Consider the following 24,066-nt stretch of genomic DNA (forward strand, 5'->3'; position numbering starts at 1 on the left):
GCATGACTTCCCCTTGGTGAAGCCATGTTGACTGCCCCTAATGATCCCCCTCTCCTTGATGTGCCTAGAGACAGCATCAAGAACAAGTTGTTCCATCACCTTTCCGGGGATGGAGGTGAGGCTGACCGGTCTATAGTTACCCGGGTCCTCCTTCTTGCCCTTTTTGAAGACTGGAGTGACATTTGCTTTCCTCCAGTCCTCAGGCACCTCTCCCGTTGCCCACGACTTAGCAAAGATGATGGAGAGTGGCCTAGCAATGATTTCCGCCAGCTCCCTCAGCACCCGTGGGTGCATCCCATCAGGGCCCATGGATTTATGGACATCCAGATTGCTTAATTGGTCCCTTACCCAGCCCTCATCAACCAAGACAGATTCCTCCTCTATCCTGACTTCTTCTGGGGCCGCAGGGGTCCGGGGCTCCTCAGGACAGCCTCCAACAGTATAGACAGAGGCAAAGAAGGCATTCAGTAACTCCGCCTTCTTTTTATCCTCTGTCTCCAGGGCCCCCACCTCATTCATCAGTGGGCCTACATTGCCTCTAGTGTTGGCTTTACCTGCAATGCATTTGAAGAAGCCCTTTCTGTTGTCCTTGACCTCTCTTGCAAGGTTTAATTCCAAGGAGGCCTTAGCTTTCCTAGTTGCCTCCCTACATCCTCTGACAACAGACTTATATTCCTCCCAAGTAGCCAGCCCCTCCTTCCATGATCTGTACACCCTCTTCTTCCACTTGAGTTTGCCCAGCAGTTCCCTGTTTAACCATGCAGGTCTCCTGGTACCCTTCCTTGACTTCCTACTTGTTGGGATGCTCTGATCTTGAGCTCGGAAGAAGCAGTCCTTGAATGCTAACCAACTATCTTGGGCCCCCTTACTTTCTAGTACCCTGTCCCATGGGATTTCCCCTAGCAATTGCTTGAAAAGGCCAAAGTTGGCCCTCCTGAAGTCCAGGGTTGCAATTCTGCTAGCTATTCTGTTCCTGCCACATGAGATCCTGAACTCCACCATCTCATGGTCACTACAACCAAGGCTGCCCTCAACCTTCACCTCTTCAACCAGACCCTCCTTGTTAGTGAGGATAAGATCCAGCAGCGCTCCTCTCCTAGTTGGCTCATCCACCATTTGCATCAGAAAGTTGTCATCAATGCACTGGAGGAACCTCCTGGACTGAGGATGGCTGGCTGAGTAGGCCTCCCAGCAAATATCAGGGTAGTTGAAATCCCCCATGACAACCAGGCCCTGTAATTGCGAGACTGCTCTCAGCTGCCTGTAGAAGGCCTCATCACCCTCCTCATCCTGATCCCGTGGCCTGTAATAGACACCCACAACAGTATCACCCCTGCCAGCCTGCCCCTTAATTCGCACCCACAAACTCTCAACTCGCTCCTGATCCGCCCCTGGACAGAACTCAATACATCCTAGCTGCTCACTCACATAAAGAGCAACTCCACCACCTCTCCTTAGTGGCCTGTCTTTCCTGAACAAGACATAGCCATCCATGACCACATTCCAGTCATGCGAGGCGTCCCACCAAGTCTCTGTAATTGCCACTAAATCACTTGCTAAGTCAGGGAATTCAGGCAGTATGTGTTTAAGTGTCTGAACTTGTTTAAGCTCACAGTAGGTTAGCCCCTGAACTGGAAACAGGATTGAGGAGCAGTAGAGCTGTTTGTGCAAAAGTCCAAATCAATGGGTAAAGCTGCCGCCTTGTGTTATGGAGAGTGTCGGTCTCTCCACCACTAAGGTTTCAGCAGTTCAGAGATTTATTTTCAGCCAAACAATAAACATTATCTGACCTTCCAGTAAAAATCTGTATTTGAACTCTTTCAATGTGACTATTTTCAACATGAATTTATAGCTTAGTAATTTTAAATTTCTTTTTTTTTTTTTTTTTTAAATAGGAACATGTAGGACAACGTAGGAACAGTGAAGCCAGGGACTGAGTTTATCTGAATTACCTTTTTCTCTGTGAGCTTTACGCATAGCTAAACTGAGGTACAGAAAAGGAGCATAAAAATAACGGTTGAGCAAAGTTCATGCCATCTCACCTACCAATGAAGGCTCACAAATCTTGGATTTCATCAACAGAAAAAGTTGGTATCAGCAGTTCCGATTCATAGCTTTTTGCTGATTTCCCAGGGTGAACAAAGGATATTCCTGAGACCCTTTTACTTGAATAAGCCAATGAATTTCTTCTTGTTAAAAGACCAAAACAAGGAGAAGAAAGGATTGCTCTCATGTAGGGAAAACCCTTAGGGGGGCACAATTTTGAGTTTTTTGTAGCAGTGCACTAGGAAATAGCAGAACTGTCTTCATAGTGATGTTGGATTCTATCAACATTTAAAGGAACTTGCAGCCTCTACGCCCCACCAATACACGTGATGATAGTTCTATATATACATTTTAAATCGTTTTTTTTCCATTCCAAATGCTGCCTGGAATGGGATGCCTTCAAGGAAACAATGTGTGAGTCATCCTCAAGAGACATGCAGTTGAGGCTCCTCCTTTGGAACAAAGTCATGTATATCCAGCTAAAATAGTCAATTATGAACAGTATTATGTTACTCACATAATTGCCCAATGGCCTTAGAAGCAATCTGGCTTTTTTATGACAGTAAGAATTAATGTTAAGTTGTTGATGTGAAAAGTTAGAATAACATCACATGAAGATTAAAATGCCATTTCAGTGATAGTTTGTTCTGGATTATGTTAAGAAAAGAAGTATGAGCCTGTGATCATTTAAGACTCGTAAAACTTTTACTCCTCGTTAAACACTTGTTTGAATGTCTGCATGTAAAAGATACTTTCTGCCGGTTAATTCCCGTGGGAACCTCAAGGTGGATGGAGAACTCACTATGGATTTTGGTGGATAAGGTAGCAGCACTCACAAACTTGTGTGGATTGTTTTTTTCTGTGTACCTTTCTCTGTAATGAAAATACTTTTCTAGAATAGATTTTCACAAATTTCTAGTAATACATGGGCTTAATGCTGGCTGTGTTTCTCAACCCCTTGGCTCTAGTTTTTAGTTCTCCCACTCTGAGAGGTGTGGGAGAACTAATGCAAGGAAAGAAAGGTTTGAGAAGAGGTAAGTATATGTTAGAGCCTGCTCATTGCAGGTGTGGGATGGAGGGTCTCACAAATTATAAACAAATGGTACAGCTTATTTAGGAGGAGCAAAATCATTTTGTGTGACCTAATGCATGAAATTCAGGAAGCATGGAATCCATACGTCCAGCCAGTGGGCCCCCTGCTCGGCTGTAATACTTTCCTGTTATTGCTGCTGTTCCATCCTGCTACTAGAATGGGTCCTGTTGCTCTCTTCATTCCTGGGATAGCATGCATGTGCCATATGCACTAGCACAAGAGTAAGTGACAAGCCGAACTTCACCCACCCTCCAGAGAATTGACAGGACCTGGGGTAAATAATAAGGGCTGACTAACACAGGTTAGTTAGAAAAGTAAAGGGACTACACAGACAAGCTCCATCATTTTGGCATTTGCTTGAAGAAAACAAAATACCTAGCCCCTCTAACTCTTCTCTCCCCAGTCACTCACTGGGCTAAGTTTTTTGGGAGTTTTTTTATAGCACGGAGCTGGGAGACCTTGCGAGCCTGGGAGCAGCCTGGACTCTGAACGACTGCTGAAGGAGTAGCGATCCTTGGTGTTAGTAACGTGCGTGCTATTGGGAGTAACTAGCTTTGAGGAATCATCTTGGAACGACGCTGATGTTTTGTCATGTTCATTTGACTGCATATTTGTTTTGTGGGTAGGAAGAAGCTGGTTTTGAAAGAAACAATTAATGATGATTAAAGGAAGCTGTCCTGCAGTCGATTGTAACTGCTTTCTGGAGCAGATCATGATGGTTGCTGGATTGCTGTCTTTAACTGAGTCCTTCAGTGACAGTGGTATCTCCCTATTTCCTTACCTGTAATATTTTATGCCTTGCCTTTTTAGTGTTCTTCCTCTTGGATCCTCTTGGAGCTCTTAACTACACCTATTCAACAATCCTACCTCTGTAATTTTCCCATCCTTTATTTTGCCTGGACTTTATCACAGCTTTTGGTCACAATCTAGCAATTATTTCAGAAGTATGAGCCAAGATTATGCAGCTGGGCTGTATGGGATTGGATCCTTGGCACAGACAGCTGAACCTCTGGGGGGGCGACAGAGGAGGTGACCAAGAGAGGACTGAAGGATGCACTAGATAGGAGGTTACAAGATGCAGTAGATCTGTCTGGGTCCAAGCCCAGGCAGTGCTAAGTGAGTACATGTTGCAGGGATACTGGGAATAGCATGGCTGTTTTCAATAGCGTGTCGTATTATCCCTTTAGAAAATAATCTGAAATGCAAACAAATTAATAGAAGTGTTTATGAGTATGTAAGATCAGGCAGTGCCTGCTACACACTGACCTACGATATTTCACTTCTTCAGTCGTGGCAATGTGTCAATATCTCCCCAATAATACATGTGCAACTGGGATATAATAGGGGCTTTACTGGTTTCCACTGGGTAGTGAGTGGGGCTACAACACAATCACCATCCCACTTTTATCTGAAACAACCAACCCTTCTCTCTCCCCTCCCGCAAACAATAAGATTGTTAGATCCAAGGCCAAATTCATGTTGTTGTGAACAGCTGCAAATCCACTGACGTCAGCAGAGCTGTAACCACTTACTAAAACAGCAAGTCCAGCTCATGGTGGTTTTTTGGATGAATTTCAGTGGAACAATTGCATTCTATCTATCTAAAATCTTCCTGAGTTTTTCTTTAGATGGATATGTTTTTCCCCGTCCTGTGTAGTGCTGAAGTGTGCTGTCAAGCAGCTGCTAGTGATTCTTGCAGCTTGTAAGTGATTCTTGCAGCTCTCTACCTTATGAAGCAGATTAGAGTCTGTCTGGATGAACTAGCTACATCATGGAAATGTATGAGATGATTGTAAAAGGAGAAATAAAGCTTTGTATCTCAAGGGCCCAATAAACATATCCCACAATAAAGGAACTATGAAGTGTACTAAAGAGGTGCAGGCCCTACATGGCCAGCAAGAAGCATAACTATAAAGTTCAAAGGGCTGCTCAAAATAGTCTTAATCTTACAAGATGCAGCCCACTCTGGCTTGATCTTGCAAAGTGTCTAAAAACATTAGTCCTGTTGACACAGACCTTGAGTTACACAGACCTAAGTGAAGCAGAGAACCAGGACTGAAGAAGTTCAAGCTTAAGAACAGTCACTGCTGATTGCAAGGACTTATTCTTTTCTGTTCTCCCGAGAAGAAGGGAAACTCTAAATGGGAATGGAGAAAGTGCTGGAAGGGCATAATGATCTCCAGTGGCTCCAGCACCAGCTTCCAGACCAACGCTGCTGTGCCTGAAGTACGGTGGAGCAAGTTGTTTGACCTTTGGCACAAGAAATTACGTCTGATGATAGACTATGTCTACATTAGGTTAGATTGTGCTGATTCTATTCCCTAATGAGGGCAGCTGCATGGGAGTTGCACTCCTTCCCACAGAAGTTGCATCTGTCTCAGGAGTTTGCGTTCTCTGTGGTGAAGTGGTAGATAAGTAAACAGAATCTCTCAGGGGAAAAAAAAAATTGCTTCTTTTAATTTAGTCAAAACAACTTTCTGTGTGGACATTTGTCGAAGTAAGAAATTCTGATAGTGTAAGAATGTTCACAGTTCTAACCTTCATTTAAGTTATACAGTGAAGTGTTCACAGATTACTAAGGCGGACTTTCTAAGGCTGACATGAGCATAATACAAATCAGCAATCAGGGTCTATTGGTGATGTTCTTTGTGCAGAGTCACATCTAGGCTGATCTTTGATCCAAGCAGTGTGAGTGACAGTGGTTTGGGATGCTTACAACGGGTCACTGACAAAAATGAGGAGATGTAATAAAATTCTTAGCACTGAGATGCAACAATTTGATGAAAGATGCATGTGTGAATCACCAAGGGAAAACACTTTATGTACAGTATGAATTCTGAGTGTCCCATCTTCGTCTTACTTAGCCTGAGGGTGTGGGAAGAGCAAACAAAGAACATGTAATTGTTCCCACACAAGAACAGACAAGCCTACATTGAAAAGATAATGAGTGAAACTAGCAGGATTCAGGGACATTACATGCAGTCTCCAAGGAGAAACAAACTTCAGTCTGAGACCTTGAAGATCAAAAGGAGTCAAAACCGGTCAGCCTCACCTCCATCCCCGGAAAGGTGATGGAACAACTTGTCCTTGGTGCTGTCTCTAGGCACATCAAGGATAGGGGGATCATTAGGGGCACTCAGCATGGCTTCACCAAGAGGAAGTCATGCTTAACCAACCTGATAGCCTTTTATGAGGATGTAACCCGGTGGATAGATGATGGTAAAGCTGTGGATGTGGTCTATCTTGATTTCAGTAAAGCGTTTGACACGGTCTCCCACAGCATCCTCGCAGCTAAACTGAGGAAGTGTGGTCTGGATGATCGGGTAGGGAGGTGGATTGTGAACTGGCTGAAGGAAAGAAGCCAGAGAGTGGTGGTCAATGGGACAGAGTCCAGTTGGAGGCCTGTGTCTAGCGGAGTCCCTCAAGGGTCGGTACTGGGACCAGTTCTATTCAATATATTCATTAATGACTTGGATGACAGTGCACTCACTGTCAGCAAGTTCGCTGATGACACAAAACTGGGAGGAGTGGCTGACACACCGGAAGGCTGCGCAGCCATTCAGAGAGACCTGGACAGGCTGGAGAGTTGGGCGGGGAGAAACTTAATGAAATATAACAAGGGCAAGTGTAGAGTCCTGCATCTGGGCAAGAACAACGCCATGTACCAGTACAAGTTGGGGGCAGAGCTGTTGGAGACCAGCATAGGGGAAAGGGACCTGGGGGTCCTAGTGGACAACAGGATGACCATGAGCCAGCAATGTGCCCTTGTGGCCAAGAAGGCCAATGGCATCCTGGGCTGTATTAGAAGGGGTGTGGTTAGCAGGTTGAGAGAGGTTCTCCTCCCCCTCTACTCTGCCCTGGTGAGGCCGCATCTGGAGTATTGTGTCCAGTTCTGGGCCCCTCAGTTCAAGAAGGACAGGGAACTGCTAGAGAGAGTCCAGCGCAGAGCCACGAAGATGATTAAGGGGGTGGAACATCTCCCTTATGAGGAGAGGCTGAGGGAGCTGGGTCTCTTTAGCTTGGAGAAGAGGAGACTGAGGGGTGACCTCATTAATGTTTATAAATATGTAAAGGGCAAGTGTCATGAGGGTGGAGCCAGGCTCTTCTCAGTGACATCCCTTGACAGGACAAGGGGCAATGGGTGCAAGCTGGAACACAGGAGGTTCCGCATAAATATGAGGAAACACTTCTTTACGGTGAGGGTGACCGAATACTGGAACAGGCTGCCCAGAGAGGTTGTGGAGTCTCCTTCTCTGGAGACATTCAAAACCCGCCTGGACGCGTTCCTGTGTGGTATGGTCTAGGTAATCCTGCTCTGGCAGGGGGATTGGACTAGATGATCTTTCGAGGTCCCTTCCAATCCCTAACATTCTGTGATTCTGTGATTCTGTGAAAACACTTATAAACCCTTTGAGAAGGCACAGGAGAGGAAGATGACCTTTCAGAAGCTCCTGTGGAGACAAACTGACAGAGACAGAAGGAGAGTTTGTGAAGAGAATTTAAATACACCCAGCCTTCCTAGACAAGGAGGATGGCAAGGCTAACAGTTGTCCGTGTGGACAGTTTCACAGTTTTAGAGATATCTTTATCTTTGATATGCAAGTAAGATAATAGGATTTAAGCTGGCCATTCGTTACCTCTGTCGTTGATACTAGAGAACACACAAGTACAGTTATGTATGAAGGACTAGGGAAGTCATAATTAATAAACTGGAAAGTGCAGACAGGGCCCCAGCAGAAAGCAGAAGCATCATGATATTTCATCACACACACACAAAAAGATGATAGCTAGAGGCTTGGGATGTGGGAAGAAACCTTCCCAGGCTGAGGTCAGAGGTATTTTTCAAGTATAGCAATGCTAATAAGCAGCTTTCCCCCTTTTTAAAAAAATTGGAATATGTTCTTCCCTTCATGTCTTCTTCCTACTCCATATCTATGACTTTACCTTTTTCTGTCTCCTCCTTTTTGATACATATAATCCTCCTAAGGGTAGTATTTTATGTATGAGGGTGTTAAATAGTTGCATGTACTAGTAGCTCTTGCAACTACTACTCCAGCTATGTGGGGGATGTCCTTCAAAGAAAAGGCACTAGCGCTTCCTAAAAGTGTGATTTAACTTAATTGTTGGCTAAGTGGAGTTGTTTGAAGAAGCCTTTTTAAAATCCTTTTGAAGCATCTTTTTTTCTTTTTAATAGAGGTACATTATTTACTGAGGGCGTGATGGTTTTCTTTTGGCTGTGTGACTAGTACCTTCCACCACGTTTCTATGCTGCCAAGCATTGACAGCACGTTTCTAGTCTGCCAACCCTAATACCTTGGGCAGTAGATGGCTGCTTTTAGCAGCAGTCACCTGCTGCCAAATTCCTTTGCCAACACTCTTCTGATTTCTAGACAGCTTGAAATCCAGGACAGGCGTGCTCAGGAAGTTTGACAAAGGGCACATCAGGCTTCCTACCCCTTCATAGACTGAGCAACTGCTCAGCTCGTGTCACACACGGTGCTTCCCTTGTCGGCCTTCCCAGCCACAGGCATTGCTTCTTTCCGGTTTATCCTGCATTATCTCCCATTGCTGTTAGTAGCAAAAGCTGTTTTTACAGTTTGAATCCTTCAGTGTATCTTTGCCTGTTGCCAAATTTAAGATCCAGGGCCTTGCCCTCAAAGACCCCTCTGATACCCACACTAGTCTCATTTCTTCTCCTCTTGCTTTCCACCTCATTTCTCTTACCGCCGAAACCAACTGCAATGATTCCTTCATGTTAGTCTTCTGTCATCACCTCTCTCCATTATTCCAGTGAATTTCCTTCGTGTGGAAAAATTTCCTGACTTTGTATATCGTGATTTTTCTGAAGAATTCATTAATTTCAGACCACCTGCTCATCTGCAGGCACCTGTTATTGTTTCTCTTCCTGCACGAGAAGGAAAGGAGGACTCCAGGAGGCAAACAACCTTCTTTTGTCAAATTAAAGCCTTTTTTTGTTAGGTTTTTCTGGTGACTCTGGGTTTGTGCAGTGTTAGGCTGCAAGTTTATTTGACCAGAACTGGTTTTGTTTGTTTTAGTTTTGTGGCAAAATCTGGCCCGGTGTATGCACTTCTTTCACAGGAAATTCTTCTGTAAACTTACTCAGAAGCAACAGCCAGAATCCATATGCACCCTCTCCCTCCCAGATACAGACTGAGCCTGCTGACATTATGTGCTAGCACACAGTATTTGCCTCACATCATTATTCTCTGCTCCTCTCCATTAAAAAGGAACAGAACAGAGTGAACAAGAGGACAATAGATAGGCTTGGCACATGCCATCCCTCATGCAGGCAGTGGACCTCCTCAAGCTGGGAGGGGGCTGCCAAGGTGTGGCCATAGTCTAGCAGTGATGAATGGGCTTAAAGGAAAATGAGTGCACTTCCCTGCAAAATTTTATTTTGAGAAAGCATCTGGAATGGTTGGCGACTCCAGTTTAATTAGAACAAATTGCAGAAACTCATTTCCGACAAAAGCATTTAGATGTGATGCTTCAGAAAACATATTCATTCTCAAGTCTTCTTTTCAGTTATTGTGAAGATCTATTTGCATTTGCAAATATGAAGTGAAAATGTAGCAAGATACACACTATTTTTTCATGCAAATATATAGTATTTCCATTGTGGAGAAAATTAAAAACCTCACATGTAAAGCATTGCGTATATTTTCAGTTTATACTGTTTTGCATAACTGATTTCTAATATCTTGTTTGTTTTAACAAACCTATGTTTCAGTTTTGCATATCTGGATTGCCACAATAATACATATTCTTCTAAAGTTAATGCTTATTTGTGTCTTTCAAGAGATATTTAACAAGTTTATTTCCTTTTCATGTGATAATTTAAAATTATCTGGCTGGGCCATTTTTATTTACACATATTAGATGAGGTTTGAATCATTTCCTCTAATCTTTTTTTATCATGTGTCTCTTGAGGGAGGTGCAACTTAAAATATCTAGAATACTAACATTGGGGCCTACAGGGAAGCGGGAGAGGGGCATTTTACAAGGGCAAGTAGTGACAGGATGGAGGGAAATGGTTTTAAACTGAAAGAGGGGAGATTTAGATTAAGATATTAGGAAGAAATTCTTTACTGTGAGGGTAGTGAGACACTGGAACAAGTTGCCCAGAGAAGCTGTGGATGCCCCCTCCCTGGCAGTGTTAAAGGCCAGATTGGATGGGGCTTTGAGCAACCTGATCTAGTGGAAAGGTGTCCCTGCCCATGGCAGAGGGGTTGGAACTAGATGATCTTTAAGGTCCCTTCCAACCCAAACCATTCTATGATTCTATGATTCTATGACTGTGTTGCTTTCTGCACATTTCAATATCACAGAATCACAGAATCAATATGTAGTAGTTCTCAGTGTGTGAATTTGCACCAACCCTGCTGATGTTAGAAGTGTTAAAGCTTGGACAGAGAAATCTGTGTTCAACCCTATCCCCTCCAGTAGATGTCATCGTGACAATGGAGAATACTGCTGGGAATACTGGTGGTGAGGCCTCCTGTGCTAAGGCAGGAAAAAAGCTTTGCTGTAATAGACAAAACAAGGTAGTTCTCTCAGTGCATAGCATTTTATAGAGAGCTTTTCATTTCTATAATGCTTTGAAAAACATGGTGACTGTAAAACACAGTCACCAGTCAGGTCACACAGGGCTGTGGTCCATGGCAGCGATGTCTATATGCTCTGAAGGTAGCCATAAATATAGATCTATATGGGCAGATACACATGTGCCATACTGAGTTTGTCAACTGCCTTTTTTTTTTCCAAATATATAGTTTCATTTGTATGACACCCCTTGCTCAAAGCCATCACATCCTTTCTGTTGTACTCCTCCCCGCCCCCCACCCCAATCCTCTTTAGAAGTAATTTCTCCAAAGGAGAACCCAAATCCTCCTACTTCATTTTTACCAGGAATGAATCTCTCCACACCTGTCAGCACCTGAGCTGCTGGGCATCCAATTGGTTTTAAGGTTCATCATAGCTGCCTGAGTGAGTGATGGTTGAGTGGTGAGTAAATCCACAACTCTATATTATTACTGGGTATAATTTTATTCTCTCAAACAGAGAACATATCCCCAGAAAAGGCAAGACTCAAGTCAGTCACTGGCAGTTTTACATGCACAAGGGCTGCAAGGCTTTAACATACACATCTACAAAAGAATTTGAAAAACATGTTGAAAATATGTTTAGCTATTGTTAAATAGCTGATCTGAGTTTCTCAGGCAAGATCATGAAGTTCTGTCTTAGAAAAAAAAATATCAGACACCTTTTCCCACCTTGGAAGTCCCAACAGTTTTGATCAAATATGTGATACGTATCTAGTGTGTGTTGTCCCTTTTTAATTTCGGCCAATGCTACACCTGTGTTCTTCATTACACAATGATAATATGTAAGATGTCATCAGATAAAACAGAGCACAAGCTGAGCCAAGTGAAGCAAGAAAGCTGCTCAGCTGAAATGGGACTTTCTAAAAATCAACAGGATGCAGCTATGTCAAATAATAAGTCCATAATTTGAATGCTCTCTTTTGTCTAGATAATAGCCGTACGAATAATAAGCTTTTCTTCTTTAAAATGTCAGGCTTTGGGGAAGTAGACAGCAAGAAAGCAGCGCACTAATGGCCTGATTAACTTAAGAGTCTGCTTCTCCTCCTTAGTCCAGTCTTTGAGACTGAAGCAAGTCTCTATGATCAACATTATAAATTCTAGGGAAAATGGCCAAATGATTAGACCAAATTTGTGACCTCCCACACTAAGAGGAAAGCAAATCTTATTGGCAAGTGTGTTTTCATTGTTCACCTTCTTAAAAAAAAGTTGGCTGGAATTTTGTCCTTGACCAAGTGGAAAGGCTCTCTGCTGACAGGAAAACAAAATATTTGATCAAAAAAAGCAGCTGATGCTCTTGACAGAGCAAGAACAGACATCTGTCTGGCTCTTCTGAGTAAGCAAAACCATCCCAGATAAAATATCAGAAAAGCCCCATAAAATTTTATTAAAATAAATGGGGTAATGAGAGGGGTGCAAAGAATGCACTTGTTTATAAGTTATTATCTCGTTTGAGCACTGTCAAAGTAGTATGGAACTGGGGGGAAAAAGCATGTCTTTATCCTCAGGAAATTTAGGGTGTTTTATTATCAAAGTTAATAATGAAAACAAACTGTAAAAAAACCCACAGAAACATTTTAAGAACTGTGAAGATATAGCTATCAACTATAAAAGCAGGAGGCAAACTTAGCTACAGTCTATCAGAAAAGGTACGAAAGATAACTACCTACCTCATGTTTGCTTTTGATTTTGCTTCAAATATGTGAGTTTTCTGTTACACATATATTCCTATTTAAGAATAATTTTGTTCCCATTAACAGTGTTCCCATACTTATTCTAAAAGCATTTCATAACACTGTAGTTTAGCACTCTGAGTTTCGCTTAAGTCTTAAAATATTCAGTCTGTAACCCATTACTTTGAGAGGAGAGCACTAAGCACAGCTGATAAAAGCCCAGAAGACGAGAATAATGAAGAGATATCACTCAGTTCTCTGTATCTGTCTTAAAGAAGGGTCAAATACACCTAAACTGTTCTTAAAGAACTGACCTGAGCTGATGGTAATTCCACATTTCCTTCCAGTGATCTGCTCCAGTTGCAGTGCTGCCTGTACAGTTAGAACAGGACTTCCTAATGCCTACCTTCTGCCTCCCTTGCAGCTTAGCCCTGTAATTTGTCACCCTATCTGCTTTAAAATAAACATCATCCTCTCTCAGGGTGATGAAACTTAGAAATGTTGCTGTAGCTGTAACTTTCCCCAGGGGAATTGCTTGAAATATGGAGTCTTCAGACCAGTGATGGTTCCTGCACCCTAGAAGAGCTACAGCTGGGAGTACGATGGGGACATAGCAGTTGAGTTGGGTCAGATCAAAAAGGTGTTGCTGTACAGACACACTGATGCTGCTTTTCAAGGCTGCTTCCGCTGGTTCTGTACGGAGCCCACCACAGTACATGCGCTAAGGGCTTACTAACACAGGCAGGGTGTCACGGTGTCCAAGCAGGACATCAAGCTGCTTCTCTGGGCTAGCAGAAGACACCTGCACTTTGTAGACTTGGATCTAGCACCCTGTTTTTTGGTGCTGTTAAGATTACACCAGAAAGGAAGGCTTCTGTTACAAAAGCGTGTGTGTGTGCTTCTAGCTCGTGTGATTCAAAGGAAAAAGCTGACAAGCCTGACCCAAGAGTAAGCAGTAATGAAATGTCAGCTGGTAGCTCTGAGCCCAACCGCACCCTCTTCACCAGCTAACTGCATGCCAAGGGAGGAAGTGGTGAGCACAACTGGGCCAGCCTCCATCACACCAAGCATCAGCTAGGGTGCTGAGCATCTCAGCCCCGGCCCCGGCTGCTGCCCCAGGGGGACAGGGCTTCTCACGGGGACCCCCCGGGTCCCTTGGGAGGCAGGGTGGGACACGGGTTGGTTTGCTCGCTGAGAGACAACTCATGACTGTAAGCATCTCCTGAAAGGAATATGCAGCTCTTGGGCTGGTCAGGGTGTCTGACAGCCCTTGTAAACTGAGCTGTTCATTTTCCAAAGTCCAGCAGCAAGACACTAAATACACACAGTCAAAATACTGTCAGCATACCCAGGCACACGTGGGCTGGGAGACGAATTTTCTGTAGGAATAACAATTAGTGAGCATCAGAAGAACCATGAAAATGTAAAAATCCTTGGATTGCCTTGCATCATTTTTTCCTCACCTTTCTCCCTTTTACTTTCAGAGTGTTCTCACCAGCCTTCCCTGCTCCTTCTTGTTCATACAGCGAGGAGAAGCCCCCAGTCAGACATCACAAACAGTTGTGGTTAGGGAGAGGAAATCCAGCTTAGCCGTGATAATTAAAATAGCTGTGATACTTTGAGCTGCTAATACCAACGTAGGGATGTTGCATAAAAGGCCGGGTGGTTAGCAGCCTTTCTTTTGGTGCTTCACTGAGCAGGGAGGACTGTAGTGCTGCAGGACTCCCAGGAGGTGCTGTGCTGTGGTAGATCCTCATCACCTTCTTCCAGCTTCCCCCTCCCAAATGCAGCCTTTCCTGCTCCCAGTTCTGCCATGATGCTGTGTGTTGGGTTGTACTTCTTATGAGAGCAATCTCCACATAGTTCTCCTCTTCCCCTCCCTTAACTTGAGGGCTTGTTTCTAGGATTCTGGACTACATGGGCTTTGATGCAATGCTTATGTCTTTCTCCTGAAACAATTAATCTTGTGAACTGCTGTGCTTACAAACCTACATATGTGCTTTTAACCTCGGCTTTTAAAGTGTAAAGAAGGGATTTCCTAGCTCTCATGTAGTAAGGATAGTTTATGCATTATTTATGTTTATTATGATTTGTTTCCTACATTTTTTAAACTTTGCCTTACATTAGTGGTACAGTAAGAAAAAGGTTTTCTGTTATCAAATCCTGATAGTAGCTTCTCATTAAAATTTAATCAAAATCAGGAGCTATTGTATTTTATTTTCTAGTGTTATAAGCATCATCCCTTAGTGCAAAATACTGATGTGGAACATGTTTGGAGAACTGGCCTTCAACATTTAAATTTGAGTTATGTGAATTTAAACTTTTGGAAAACCATTGAAGAGTAGAATAAATTAACTATTTTGTTTTTAATTCTACTGTAGTGTTTTTGTAATAAATATTTCTCTGTAATATTAGCAAGTCAAGGCATAGTAGCATTATGCTAGCGTGTAAGTTTTGCCAAGAAATACTAAGAAAGGAAACCTAAGGACAACTCCAGGTTGCCAGGAGAACTCCAGGACAGTAATAAGCATAAAATAAAAGCTATCTTTATTTAGAATAAATAAAACTTATCACAAATTATGAAGTAAAGGATTTTTTTTGTAGTTCTATGCCAATGTATGACTTTTTAAAATCTGAAGTTCTATTAAAATGTTTATAGAGGCATTTTTTTTCTTGAACACTTTCCTTTAAAAGGGTTTTTGTGATAATATGGGAAATTGAGACTGTGAGATTTTCAGTGGTTCAAGGTCAAACAGATGTTAGTGATTTTCACCTTCCTGGAGGATCTGGTAAAGAGATTTTCTGCTAGAGCAATTTCTGGAATTGATAAATGTAACTTTTTGTAGGAAGAGATCAGTTTCATTTCTGTTTTCAAGAGAAAGCTATCAAAATATTTTATTATATTTATTATATTTAATATTAAGAGGAAAACAGTAAGTCAAACTAACATCTGACACTGTCAAAATATTTTGTCAGTTTGTTTCGGAGCTCCCAAATAAAAATTGCAGAATTTGTGTTTTTTGCAGAAAGTGTTGACTTCTCATTTCTATTTGAAAGGAAATTTCAGAATATCTGGTTTTTGCTCCTAGGCCAGCGTGCTTTCTTACTTTTTTTCCCCCAAGGGTTTTTACATGCTTTGGTTACTGAAACTGTTTTCATGTAGGATGTCAGACCAGGAGTCTCCGGAGTCCTCTGCATTTGATATAAAGCTCTTGGAACTCTGCTGATTTGAAGAATGACTTGACACTTGCTCATAGTCCCAATTAGTGGAGTTATGAAAGGCTCTGTGGGACAGCAGTGTGAGTCTGGGCATCTTCGAAAATGTTAGCTGAATTTCTAATCAAGACTACGGACCGCGCTTAATTCTGCAGTGAGAGTTACTCTGTCCTAACTGAAACAGAAGGGCTGCTCCACGATGGTGCTACCATCCATCTAGCAGCGTGTGCAGTTGTTAGGGTCACAACAACCCTGGCCTGGGCTGGCACTGGGACGGAAGACCAACAAAATGGTCACCTTCTGGAGTTCTGTCTTTCTCCCTAAACAGTGCCCTTCTCGCTGTCTTATAGACTATAGATTTGCTATGAGATCAGATGACTGGAAATAACTGCTATTTTTTTCCTAAGGACCAGATGTACTATCTTTTAAAAATGGACTGTGTGTTGAATTGAGCTCTAAGAACGTGGTCATATGACAGAGATTACAGTTGTTAAGTATTTATTTCTCAAGGATTTCTATTTTTAAAGAAGCTTACAACCCCATTATAGTTTGCAATCTAAATATAAGCACTTATAACAAAAAGGCGTAGACCAAAAATAGTGAAGCAGGCAGAAGCTGTAGGTTCCAAATTAATGTTCCTGAGCGATGAGAATATTTTGTGAAATCCAAAGGAAACTGCTTCCTGGAAATGCTGTTTCTGAAACAACACTGAGCAGCCTTGACTGCTGGTGAAGAGGAACAAAAGTTCTGATTCTCTGTAGCTCTCCTCTTCTTAGAGGGCAATTTGAAGTGGATTGCTAATGGCAAAAAACCTGCCATAAATGCAAGAGTAAAAGGCAGTAAATGATGTGCACATCCATGCCCAGAAATATGGACACAGTAAAAGAAAATGCATTACGTTTTGTGCATTTGGAATATTTAAGCGCCAAAGTGGTAAGAATGCCTGAAACACTAAAGTAATTTAGGAGTTATTAAAATCTGTGGAAGTGATATAAGGTGAACTATTTTCTTTTGATAATGTGACCTGACATGGCAGAACAGTCAATGTATGTTATATGCTGCATGTGAAGAATTTGCCTGTCTTTTGTTTGTGGATGATTCATTACTTTTGCTAATCATTAGAGTCATAACGCATCAATAACAGTAAAAATAATGGCTAATGACAGGATGATCTCAGTACGTCTTTGCAATTATCAGGGTCACTTAGTATGTCGTCTATGTCACAAGTCACATCAGTACCCGGTCCCCCTCCTGACACTGTATGTACACCGAGTCTGAGGATGCGGGCTAACGAACTCCTCCTGCACTGCTGTATCTTTGCTCCCATGGCCTGTTCTTTGGTCCATGCTGCACCCAGAACTGCAGGACTGAGCAGTAAACCAGCTCAGGGAAACTGAGATAAACTCAGATAAAGAGCTTAAAAAAACCCAAACCCATTAAGTATTCTGGCTGTAATTCAGATGTATATTCTTTCTAAGGTAGAAATTTATTATCTATCTCATAAAATTTAATTTGGTTGTTCCTAAGATTATTGCATTTAATTGTCTCTCTTCATCTTAGTAAAATAATAAAGCTCTCTTACACCTTTGTTGGAGCTAATATCATCTTTCTTTTCAGGAAAACAGACCTATTTTATCCAGTGTTATAGAAACTGATGCCAGAATGAATTTAGACCGTAACACAGTGGGAGTATTCTAAAGACAAATGGCTTAGTAAGGAAGACATTTATATTCTAAAAGCAGGTTTTATGTATTATAATTTTTATTATAAAATATTCTTGAAAATAATCCTTACATTTTATTGTCAATAAATTAAAATGATATACTAGATACCTATGGAAATGAATGGTACAATAGCACAAGTCCAGATACAGCTCAGACAAAAAGATACTGACGTACATACCCAGGATGGATGGGCAATCTTGAAGAAATGCACTGAACCTGCCATTTTCTCAGGCTGATGGCTCCAGGGAAGTCAATAAACTTTTGTGTGAACACATTATCTACCTGTAGAGAGTCATTTAGGAAATTAAGACTGGTAAGGCATAGAAGAGCATGGCTTTTAAATGAGTAATTGCATGGGACAGTGCTCTGTGTCAGCAAGCGTCAGTGGAGCTAACTCAGGCTCTGTCATTACATAGTATTTGACACTGACCAAATCACAACGTCTTTGCCTCGGTTTCACCACACAGCAATTAGATTACTGATTAATTTAATCTTTATTAATCTTGAAGATTACCATAAGCATGTGCTTCTGAGGATCAAAACTTAATCCTCAAAGCATACTTGCAAAGAAACTCTGGTCATGACAAAAAATGTAAACTGAACTTAATAAACAAAAAACAGCTAATTATGTAGTACTCAGTTTTATTTCAACATCATTCTGCAGAGCAATCCAAGGATTAAGTCAGTAGAAAAAAAAAACTGCAAAAAGAACAGTAGTAGTAATTGAAAAAGGCCTTAGACTGCTGTGGAATGAGACTTGCCGACAATTGCTCCACTTTGGGAAGGCTGATAAGAATCCGGTATCTAAATAATAATAATAAAGACACGCCTGACAAAAGTTAAGAGGCATTCAATTATGAGGCATTCTCATTAAGGTGCCTGGAAACATCCCTCGCGGAGCTGTCAGCCAGCATAATCGTCTTTTTGTTCGGGCCGCGGAAGTTAAAGACTTTCTTCTGCTGTACAGCCCCATCCCCACCGCCAGCTGCTTCCGTGTCCAAGCGGTGGCAGCCGGGGCTGGGGGAGGAGGGCGGTCTGTGCTTTCGGACAGCGGTGAAATACACGCACCCGACGCCGGCTCCCTCAAACCCACCCCCAGCGCGGCCGCTGCGTGTCTCGTCCTGTGTGACAGCTCCCACCAGCGCTCGCAGAACAGCTTCGAGAGCGGGCGCTTCCCGCAGCCCCGGAGCCAGCATCTCCCCTCGGGGCACGACCCTCCCCAGCGCCCCGGGCTCCGCCTCAGCTTCCCCCGCGGCGGAGCTGGGTGATTCTGATTCAGCCCCGGTGGGGAAACAATGACTTGTTTCACCGTCCCCCCCGGGGCTGCCGCCGCCTCTCGCGTTTCCGGGCCTGCGGCAGCGGGACGCGGCGATGCCCGCCCTCCCCCCCGGGGCGCCCTCACAGACCGGCGGCCCCTGATGACCCCCACCCGCCTAGCCCCGCCGCCGCCCGCCCTCGGAGCGGGGCAGCACCACCCATTGGGGGAGAGGAGGGCGCGAGCGCCTGCACGGGCCGCTCTGCCATTCTATTGGCTGGCGTGACCGCGCTTCGCCCTCCCATTGGCTGCGGCCGCCGCCACACAGCGGCGGGGTCGGGCGGTGCCAGCCCGCCGCTGACCCACCCTCGCCGCTGTCGCTCCTGGCGGGCGAATAAGTCCGCGAGCGGTCGTGACGGCCGAGCGGGGGGGTGAGTTTGACTCGCGGTCGCTCCCGCGGAGCCAACTTTTCCCGCGCAGGGCCGGAGCAGCCTTCCGCGTCGGCGGGACGGTTGCGGCTGTCGGGCAACTAACGGCCGGTTGAAGAGAGCCCCTCTGGCTCCGCGTCCCGCACGCCGACTCCGCGGCGGGCTCCCCCGCCCTGGGGTAACCGTCGGCGCGCGGCTGGAGCGGCCGTTACCCGCCGGGCTCGCGCGCGGGGAGGGAGGGGGCGGCGGTGGGTGAAGGGCGCGGGGAGGGAGGGGGCGACGGAGTTGGCGTGGCGGGGTCAGGGGAAGGGCCGGTGCCCGGGCGCGGCGGGGCCGGTGGAAGGGCAGGGCGGGGGCCATGACGGGCTCGGCGGGCCCCCTCCCGCCTTGCCGGGGAGAGCCGGTCTCTGCGCCCGGTGCGGAGCGGGGTGAGCGGAGCCGCGGGGTGGCGCCCCGGGGACCGGCTTTAGCCCTCTCCGCCCTGCTTCCCGCCGGTCCCCCCGGAGCGCCGCCGGCATCCCGGCCGCGTCTGGCTGCCTGCTGGGGTCCCGCCGCGCCCAGCCTCTCGCTTGCCTCCTGGGCGGCGATCGGGGAGGGCAGAGGGGGGGAAGCGGCGGCCTCGGCGGGGCGGCTCGGGGCTGGCGGGGCAGCGGTTGCTTGTGTCGCCTGGAGAAGGCAGCTGGGGGTGCGGGCAGCCGGCTGCGGGCGAGACAAAGGAGCTGCTCCCGCTCGTCTCCCGGAGCAGGGGGCAGACAGCGTGGTGCCTGGCAGCGGGCTTGCCGCTCCGTGTGCTGGGTGCGAGTGCCTGTTCGTGGGAAGAATCAGGAAATAGTTGAGTGACGTGCTGTGAAATACATTCGTGCTAACCCATCTCTCCTGTATGTTGTTTTTTTTTTTCCGTGCCGCGTTGACCTCGGTGTCCGCGGGTAGGGATGCGAGAGGTGGCAGCAACAGTTGTAATTGCTGAGAGTTTTCGGTCGAGGTTTGTAAGTAAGAAGCGCCGCAGACTGCAGGGAGTTGTGCCTGTGTAAGCTCCGTTATTTAACTTCACACACGTTGAATGGAAGGAACTTCCCGTGTGCTTTGTGTTTTAAAGGTAATGATAAAAGCAGAGGTAATGCCCGTGGACTTGTCTTGTTCCCTGTAATCCTGAAAGCCGTCACTTTTTTTTCCCGTCCAGTTGAATTCTAACTCTATCCCGAAAAAGCTCCTGAAGTCTTTAAGCTCACAAGGAAAAGATTTGTGTACTCGAGGATTATTAAGTCTTGTTGGCTTTGATCTTTCATAATTTTTAATATATGCTGCTAGTGTGTGAGAAGATGACTATAGAAGAACAAAATATGAAAGTTTCTATTAAGTGATTGCTGTTAGGTTTGTTAGCTGCAAATTCAGATTTGGTGATTTGTTGTTTTTTTTTAAAGGCAACCTGAACAAATGACACTGCAAAGAAACAAAAAGCACTTTTATGTAGCAAAGTGTAGAGTGACATTGGTGGTTGCTTTTCATTGCATCCAAAAGGCTTTTCTGCAGTTTTCCCCTCCAATAATGCAGCTAGATGCTACAGTGTCTTTCAGAAGCTTGTGCTTTCCACAGAATGCCTTCCTCTATGGCAGTGCCTTGCTTTTGTTGTCCTCTCCACCTTCCAGCAAGTTATTTTATGTTGTGAAAAGTAAGTAGTGTTGTAAAGCTTGGTCAAATTAACTTCCAATCTATTTTACTTTTATCAGTGAAATACTTTTGGTAAGAGTAATGTACTTTGAAGTTGAGTTTTAGAACCATCTGGCACTGGCCTTGGACATATTTTTTCCTCCAGAGTAAGAAGACAATAAGAAAAATACTACTTTTGAAATGCAGAACTTGGCTGCTTCTCTTCTGTGGTAATCTCTTTGTGAGACAAGGTGCTTTTAACAGGCCTTTTATCAGAGGGGTGACAATTTTGAGGAAGTTCAGTGTTGCTTAGGATGATTTATTAACTGTAGCAATTTGCTTACTTTCCATGTTGAGCTGCTTTAAAGGCACAAGTTAAATTTATTCAGAATGCTTCTTACAAAGAGAAAGCCTTTCACAGGCAGAATCGTGTTGAACTTCTGCCATAGTCTTCTGAATGGGAGGGTTTTCTTTCGCTTGAGAGAGTCCATGATAGACGTGTTCACAGGCATAGCTGGGTAGTTAAGTCACTTGGATTCTAATTTTGCAAGGACTTGTATCACAAACAAGCATGTGCGTGAGATATTGCAAGGCTAGGCACTACAAATGGCATGTGTCATCTGTATTTTACTTAGCACAATGGGGCTGGCTCTAAGCTGGGAGAAGAGCCCGTTTACTGATGCGTATGTTACGACTGTATCAAACCTAATAGTAAGTCGCTGAGTTAAAGTCTAATTCTTAGTATATGTTAGTGTAAAACCCCAATATCTTGAACCTTTTCTGTATGTTTGTGTCAGGAAATGCCTTTTCATTAAATCCTGCCTTAAGGTAAATATTAGGTTCACTTTTAACGTGTCACTGACTTTAACATATGCAATGTGAAAATCACCTTGTTCATTCTGGAGACTTATATTATTAGTTCTCAAATGTTGGCTAATGTCTGGCTATTTTAATTAGAAAATAAACATACATTTTATGGCCCTACATGACACCGTTTTGTTTCAGGTTGTGTGGAAGATGCATAGTTTGAGAAATCTGCATGATTTGTAAGAGAAGTCACAGTTCCCAGGCTTTCCTTTGCGACTAAGAGCCTGTGGAGTACTCTTTATATTTGAGGCTTTAAAATTAAACTTTCATGAATCTTAAATGTCTGTGTTGATGAGAATATTAAAATGCAGTAGCACTTGGACTCTTAACAAAGATCATCTGGGCACTCTGCAAACATACGAAGCCTGCATCAAGAACAGCTTAGACTTAAATCCGTTAGGTGGATCACCAGGTCAGGTTTCGTTCCCAAGGCTTCACTTAGGCAAATACACTCTGTGCGTAGCCTGGCATGCTTCCTCCCTCGCAAATGCAAGATTGGGTACAAAGCTTATACTTAAGACTGCCATAGGATTTGTGTAGGTAGTTTTGTTAGCATAAATGGAGATTACACATATGAATCACTGCACTTGTGTGTTACTTACAGTGTTACCAAGCAGTCAGTCTTCCAGGAGCAATATTCATGAAGTTTAAGCAGGAGATCCTATCATGCTCTATAGGAAATGAGAAGCCTGATGCTATGACCTCCACTGAAGACTACAAATTTGTATTTATCTTCTGAGGTGTAATAGCTTGATGACTGGAGTGACTCTGTGTAATCTCTAAGACTTCTTCCATGGTATTATGAAAATACAATGTGCTTAAAACCTGCATTTTGTATGCAGCATTTTTCGGTGTGTTGGTTTGTAGGATGTACTTGAAAATATTTGTTGTTCTACTGGAATCTGATAGTCTTCCTGCCCAACAAAATTACAGCTTTTGATTCGTTAATGCTGTTCTGTTTAGTTACACAAGTATTAAAAAAAAAGAAAACACGCCTTAATTACTAGGCATGGTATCTCTTCTTTAAATCTGTATTTTCTTTATTTTCCAGAAAAAATGGCCCTTTTGGCAGTTCGCTGTCCTCAGTTGCCAGAATTTAAATGGTGGCATATTAAATGCACATTTGGGAGTGGAGAATGTGTTGAAATTAAAGCATTTTTTTTTATTAGCATCAGTTAATTAGGAACTTAAATTGGATTAATTTATTTGAAATGCTTCTTGAGATAATCTTGGGAGGCAATAGCAAAGTGGTGTCAGGATAAGGACTGAAATCTTAGATTGGTGTTGTTGAAGACAAGGACTACTGAAGTATGAAAATGTTTTGAATGTGTAGCAACTGCATATTGCTGCAAGGCTGTGTTTAGCTTCTAGGCTGCTCAAGCTCTGCATGCAATTAAAATATTGTATTAGTTCCTGCATTGACCAGAATCTTCTCTGTACTCTGTAAGTGTACACGCATACTTTTAAGATGAAATACTTCTGCATGCTCTTGAAATATTTGAAGTTATTTGAAAACAGTGGTGAAATTTCAGTTTTCCATGAGGCTGAAGGGTGAAATGCTTCTGCATTTGTTCTTGTTGTAAATTATCAGATTTCTATCAGAATTTGTGCTGGAACTTTGTTAGCATGAAAACTCAAATACTCCTGGATTAGATGAAAAAAACCCCACAATTTAGGAAAGATCCAAGAACTGTAAGTTTTCAATTTATAGCATACCTAAAATAATGCAGGATATGAAGTGTTTTCTTGTACTTCTGGTGAAACTGTTGTGAAGCCTTTGCCCTAATTAGGGCCATGTTCAAGAGCAGCAGAATAAAAATAGAATGTCAGCTTAGTCTGGGAGGGCGACTGTTATTTACAGCGATTTCTTTAGACGCATCCCCACATGAACTTACATGCTTTGGTAACGACTGGAAAGGTAGTGAATGAAAGCAGGATAACTTACAGCCCAAGTGAGTACTGAAATTGTCTGAATGTGACCCTTTCTTGTCATTACAGTGCCAGAAATGGGAGGATGTTGGTGTATTTGTTTGTGTGATCAATTAAGGGCTTTGTTTATAAGGCTTCAGTGTAACTTCTAAATGGTGTACAAATTTAATACAAGTGGGTTTGATAAACAGTTGTTACTAGGAGTATTATTTATTAGAACTGGAATCAATAAAGCATGTGGAATTTGGACAGATACTTAGTAATCATCACTCTTCTGTATGGAGAGTGCCATAAAAAGTGAGGGTGTGCACGAAGACATTTCTTAGTTTGTTTTAAATGACCAGCATTGCTGAAGAATCATCTGACTGTTGAGAGGAAGACTGGAAATGTGTTATCTCTCCAAAACAGATGTATGTTTGTGTTCTTCCATCTCGAACCTCTGATGATATGAAATGCTGTGTAGTTATCAAAGCATAACAAAGAAATTTAGGTAAAAGCAATACTAGCTGAGTAGCAGAACATGCCTATTGCTGATGCAAAAGTCGCTGGGTATTTGTATTCAATCC

At 43.5% G+C, this 24,066-nt stretch overlaps 1 protein-coding gene across 3 annotated transcripts in view; it reads left to right on the top strand.

The window, feature by feature from the left end:
* The first annotated feature begins 19,003 nt into the window (after positions 1-19,003).
* HYCC1 (hyccin PI4KA lipid kinase complex subunit 1) overlaps positions 19,004-24,066 on the top strand; it is a 51,390-nt gene continuing 46,327 nt past the window's right edge. For 2 of the 3 annotated variants that reach the window (XM_068405216.1, XM_068405218.1), the window contains exons 1-2: positions 19,152-19,235; positions 19,988-20,153. The gene's annotated coding sequence lies outside the window, so the exon portion shown is untranslated. Of the gene's footprint in view, positions 19,061-19,151; positions 19,236-19,987; positions 20,154-24,066 lie in introns of those variants that run through there. The other variant, XM_068405217.1, reaches the window with a different exon arrangement.

The sequence above is a fragment of the Nyctibius grandis genome, chromosome 7 (assembly GCF_013368605.1).
Source record: "Nyctibius grandis isolate bNycGra1 chromosome 7, bNycGra1.pri, whole genome shotgun sequence".
NCBI lineage: Eukaryota > Metazoa > Chordata > Aves > Nyctibiiformes > Nyctibiidae > Nyctibius > Nyctibius grandis.